The 5,965-nt window shown below is 41.7% G+C and overlaps 1 non-coding gene across 1 annotated transcript; it reads right to left on the reverse strand.

Moving 5' to 3' along the window:
- Positions 1 to 3,945: 3,945 nt before the first annotated feature.
- Positions 3,946 to 4,016, reverse strand: TRNAC-ACA (transfer RNA cysteine (anticodon ACA)). The gene has a single exon. It is a non-coding gene; the product is annotated as a tRNA-Cys (tRNA).
- Positions 4,017 to 5,965: the final 1,949 nt, after the last annotated feature.

Below are 5,965 nucleotides of genomic sequence, written 5' to 3' on the forward strand. Positions count from 1 at the left end.
ACTGCCAAAAAAAAAAAAAAAATGGCAACAAATAAATTGATATAGGAAAACAGCCAATAATTCTACTTTATATAGAATTTCTAGAATTTTTTCAGGAACTTTGCCTACCAGGTTTCTTATCTGTCCTCAATCAATAGGAATTGACTAGAGGTCAGACAGGTGGCTCAGTGGTAAAGAAGCCACCTACCAATGCAAGAGACATAGGAGGAAAGGTTTCGATCCTTGGGTCAGGAAGATCCCCTGAAGGAAGAAATGGCTAGTTACTCCAGTATTCTTGCTGAGATAATTTTATGGACAGAGGAGCCTGGGGCTATTGTCTATGGGGTTGCAAAGATTGGGACACTTTTGAAGCCACTGAAAATGCACACATGCAGAGGCCAGACAAGAAATTTAGCTAAGGTTTTATTGGGGGTCCTGTGCAGGCTGCAGGAGTGAAAACAAGTAACAGGTTCCTTTGCTTGCTTGGTCCCTGGCAGAGGTGTGCTTGTTTTGTTTTTCAGGTGAGGGTAGGGATGTGTCCAGGGGTTAGGCTGGAGGGGTGGCTTAGGTGGTTTGCCCATCATTTTGTGATATTTAGTGCAGGGAAATGTGCAATAACCTGCTTTACTCCCAACAGTTATTCGCTGTCAGCTTTTCAGAATTGGCAGGGTGATATATATATATATATAGGTCTAGAATTTGCCCTAGGTCTGTAATTTGCCCCAACTGAGCATGCACACAGTTATTTTTAGTTCCATATAGTTTCTAAGTGGGTTTCTATATGGGTTTCCCTGGTAGTTCAACTGGTAAAGAATCCATCTGCAATGCAGGAGACCCCAGTTCTATTCCTGGGTTGTGAAGATCTGCTGGAGAAGGGATAGGCTACCCATTCCAGTATTCTTGGGCTTCCCTGGTGCCTCAGCGGGTAAAGAATCTGCTTGCAATGCAAGAGACCTGGGTTTGATCCCTGAGTTGGGAAGATCCCCTGGAGAAGAGAACAGCTACCCACTCCAGTATTCTGGCCTGGAGAATTCCATGGATTGTATAGTCTATCGGGTCACAAAGAGTTGGACATGACTGAGTGACTTTCATACACAATACTTTCTATGTATTTGTAGCTTGCTGCTGCTGCTAAGTCGCTTCAGTCGTGTCCGACTCTGTGCGACCCCATAGACAGCAGCCCACCAGGCCCCGCCGTCCCTGGGATTCTCCAGGCAAGAACACTGGACTGGGTTGCCATTTCCTTCTCTAATGCATGAAAGTGAAAAGTGAAAGTGAAGTAACTCAGTCATGTCTGACTCTTAGCGACCCCATGGACTGCAGCCTACCAGGCTCCTCTGTCCATGGGATTCTCCAGGCGAGAGTACTGGAGTGGGGTGCCATCACCTTAAGGAGATATAAATCCAGGTCTAAGGATTGCAGCATTACAGCAAAGGGTCCTAAGTCCCAGGCCTGTTTCAGAATGACTGGGGGAACTTAGTACCTTGTCACATACTCTTCTTGTTCTGTAGATTAAGAGGTTCAAGTTTTCATAGTAACTTTGCTGTTGCAATGTTGCTCTTAGATGAATTCTGTGATCTTCATCAATGTGGTGTCTTTTTCTCTTGCTGAGGAGGCATTTCTTCATCTCAACTACAATGCTTTCCATTTTCCTCTGTGATGCTTGTTATCTCTCTGGATGTTGCAGTTCCCCTGCCCTTGGCTGAAAGCTTCTCTGACTGAGGATTCTGGATATTGTCTCTTTTATACTTCACTGGGTTCATCTCTAATGAAATCTCTGTGAAAGATTACCTAGAACCCTGTGCTGCAGTGCTGCTATGCTTGGACCTGGACATAAGGCTCCTCAAGCTACAAAATACATAGAAACTATTGGGTCTGAAAGTCATTTAGTCGTGTCCAACTCTTTGTGTCCCCATGGACTGTAGCCCTCCAGGCCCCTCTGTCTGTGAAATTCTCCAGGCAAGAATACTGGAGTAGATTACCATGCCTTTCTCCAGGGGATCTTCCTGACCCAGGGATTGAACTAAGGTCTTCTGCATTACAGGCAGATTCTTTATTGTCTGAGTCACCAGGGAAGCCTTCTTCCTAATTCTGTTTTTTCTCCAGTGGTGCCAACTGAGAAATTTGGCACTATTGCCTCTGTGCCTCTGTCTCCAAGGGCTGCTGCCTGCCTTGGTCCAAGCCCAGTGGACTCATGGATACCAGGAAGCCGGTCAGGAAGCCTCATCAGCCCATCTTTACTCCAACCACTTGCTGCAATTTACAACTTATAAACAAAACATACACATACACACATGCATCCCAAACAAACTCTGTCCTATCCAGTTAGAATTTATAACTCAATTTGTAAAGAAAGGAACCATTAAAGTTGTAACCAAAAATGTGTGAGCAAATCCAGGATAAAAGGTTTCTGGTTTAATTACCAGATAATTTCAAATACAGTAATTGGCTAGGTCATGGTGAAAGTTATGAAACAGATGGGAGTTTGATTTGAAATCTCTTAGGCTTTTATGAAAGATGAAGCAAACTTAGAAAAGGGAAAGGGTAAAGACTATGTAAAGTAGAAATGCTTTACTTTTTACCTCATTTCTTAACCTGACTATAAATAAATTCATAAATCTCTCCACTTGAGTCTCCAAATCTAAATAGAAAGCAAACTACAAATGTATACAGAGCTTATCAGCCTTATTTGGTATGGATTAGTGTAATTCTTTTCCAACTCTACCAATTAACTCAGTAATCAAGTGTGTTTTCATTTCATTTAGTGTCCTAATTAAATGGTTCTAGGATCTTTGTTTATAAATTACAGAAAACTTGTATTTTATCTCTAGAAACACCTGCCTCCTCAGCCCATCACACCTCAAAAAACCCAGGTACTCTAAGGAATAACACAGATCAGTAAGGAATAACACAGATCAGTAAGGTCAGGCCTTGAGTGCCTTGTTTCATTAAGCAAAAACTGGAAAGGGTGACTATTGAACTAAGTCACCTCATTTATGGTTATTACTTGCTTTATAGAGTTCATTTAACTACATCAATAACCTGAAAGATCCTATTTCCCATTTCATTAAATGCTATCACCACTTGGTAATGTTCCCATCAGAATTATGATATTCAACTGGCTAAGGCAAAGATTTTCCCTTGTACCAAGTGTTGTTGACAGCTGAATCTTACAGCCCAATCATGTGGGCTCTGGTCACTGCAGAGTACTATAGCCAACAGAGTCTGTCCTTCTCCATCACTGGTAGGCTTCAATAGAATTTAACTATTGTGAGATAATGTGGAAACTAATGATTGTCATTACACCTTCAGGTTTATCAGTAATTCTTTATGGTATTTGTGTGCGAGGGGAAATCAGACAATCTACAAGCCAGCCTTTCCCAAATATCTCCAGAATTATGCCTGTAGAAATACCTCGTCTCCCTTTTATTCCTATGTAAACTAGACCTTCACATAGCAGCAATTTTTGAAGCAGGCTTTTAATATAATTTTGGTTAATATCTTACTAAAGTGGCAGGATATGGGACATTCTAGCACCAGAAATTCAGTTCACAAGCTCTATCCTGTAACACATACTACTGTCAAATACTATCAACACACTTTCAGGTTCTGTTGTATATTCTTGTCATGCTGTGGTCAGAGCATGACAAATTTATCAAACACATGCTTTAAATCTCAGAAGAATGGAATGTGGGCCTCACTTCTTTCCCTCTTAAAAAACTTTCTATGTCTCTTCAAATTGATAACTAGTAATGTTACTAGACTCACAGGGATGGATATGGGATGAAGACTACATGAGTCTACAGCCAAAGCAGTTTGTACCATTTTCCTGCATGAGTGTGTACGTGCTTAGTCATGTCCAACTCTTTGTGATCTCATGGACTGTAGCCTACCAGAATCCTCTGCACATGGAATTCTCCAGGCAAAAATAGTGGAATGGGTTGCTATTTCCTATTCCAGGGTATATTCCCAAACCAGGGATCGAACCCAGGTCTCCTGCATTGTAGGCAGATTCTTTACCACTGAGCCACCTGGGAAGGCTCATTTTCCTACAAGAGTGCTTTTCAACCTGGAACAATTTCCCCTCTTCCTCTAGGACATAGTCAACAATATATAGAACCATTTTTGATAATCACAACTGAGGAGTGCTATTGGCAGCTCTTGGGTTAAGGCCATGGATTCTGCTAAAAACAAGACTATATACAAGACTAGCTTCCCTGGTGGCTCAGCAGTAAAGAATCTGCCTGTAATGTAGGAGACATGGGCTCAATCCCTGGGTCTAGAAGATCCCCTGAAGAAGGAAATGGCAACCCACTTTAGCATTTTTGCCTGAGAAATCCCATGGACAGAGGATACTGGAGGGCTGTAGTCCCTGGGGTCACAATAATTGGACAAAATTTGGCAACTAAACCACCACTGCTTTAGCAAAAGATATCCAGTGAAGTATAGCAGAAAGAGAAAAACAGATACCGTATATTAACACATGTACATGGAATCCAGAAAAATGGTACAGGGGAACCTGTTTTTAGGGAAAAAATAGAGAGGCAGATGTAGAGAACAGTTGTGTGAGCATGGTCGGGAAGATGAATTAAGAGATTTGGACTGATGTATATGCGCTGCCATGTATAAAACCATAGCTAGCAAGAACCTGCTATATAGCACAGAGAGTTTATCTCCATGTTCTGTGGTGACCTAGATGGCTGAGATGGGTGGGAGAGGGAGGGCCAAGAGGGAGGGAATACACATACATACGTATGTGTATGTGTGTGCTTAGTCTCTCAGTTATGCAACTCCATGGACTGCAAACATACAATTAATTCACTTTGTTGTACAACATTGTAAAGCAACTGTACCCCAATTTTTAAAAAAGATGCCAATAGTGTCTGTGTTAAGAAATTCTGCTTTCTGGGATTCCCTGGTGATCCAGTGGTTAAAACTCTTGTACTTCCACTGAAGGAGGCATGAATTCATCCCTGGTGGGAGAATTAATATCCTACATGCTGCACTGTACAGCCAAAATAATAAACAAACAGATCTTTAAAGAAAAATAAATCCTGCTTTTTAAGTATGCTGCTGCTGCTGCTGCTGCTAAGTCGCTTCAGTCGTGTCTGACTCTGCGAGACCCCATAGACAGCAGCCCACTAGGCTCCCCCATCGCTGGGATTCTCCAGGCAAGAACACTGGAGTGGGTTGCCATTTCCTTTTCCAATGCATGAAAATGAAAAGTGAAAGTGAAGTCGCTCAGTCGTGTCCAACTCTTCGCGACCCCATGGACTGCAGCCTACCGGGCTCCTCCGTCCGTGGGATTTTCCAGGCAAGAGTACTGGAGTGGGGTGCCATCGCCTTCTCCGCTTTCTAAGTACGATCTTCTGTAAAACACAGCTCTCTATCTTAATGCCTGAAACCAGCCATCTTGGATTTTCTAATGCTAAGATTTGCAGCCTTGTTAATATATTATCAAATGTATAAGTTTAGTCACATAAAATTACCTCAAATTAGAGTTTAAAATCAAGGTTCCATTAGTAATAAAATGACAACTTCAGAGGATCATTTATTTAAAAAATACAATGATTGCTTCTTTTCAAATCATAGGTTAAAATAAGAAAGAAAAATACAGATGTATTAATGGAAAATTTATTTTTCTGGGCTCCAAAATCACTGCAGATGGTGACTGCAGCCATGAAATTAAAAGACACTTACTCCTTGGAAGGAAAGTTATGACCAACCTAGATAGCATATTGAAAAGCAGAGACATTACTTTTCAACAAAGGTCCATCTAGTCAAGGCTATGGTTTTTCCAGGGGCCATGTATGGATGTGAAAGTTGGACTATAAAGAAAGCTGAGTGCTGAAGAATTGATGCTTTTGAACTGTGGTGTTGGAGAAGACTCTTGAGAGTCCCTTGGACTGCAAGGAGATCCAACCAGTATATCCTAAAGATCAGTCCTGGGTGTTCATTGGAAGGACTGATGTTGAAGCTGAAACTC

Source organism: Bos taurus, chromosome 1, assembly GCF_002263795.3.
Source record: "Bos taurus isolate L1 Dominette 01449 registration number 42190680 breed Hereford chromosome 1, ARS-UCD2.0, whole genome shotgun sequence".
Classification (NCBI taxonomy): domain Eukaryota; kingdom Metazoa; phylum Chordata; class Mammalia; order Artiodactyla; family Bovidae; genus Bos; species Bos taurus.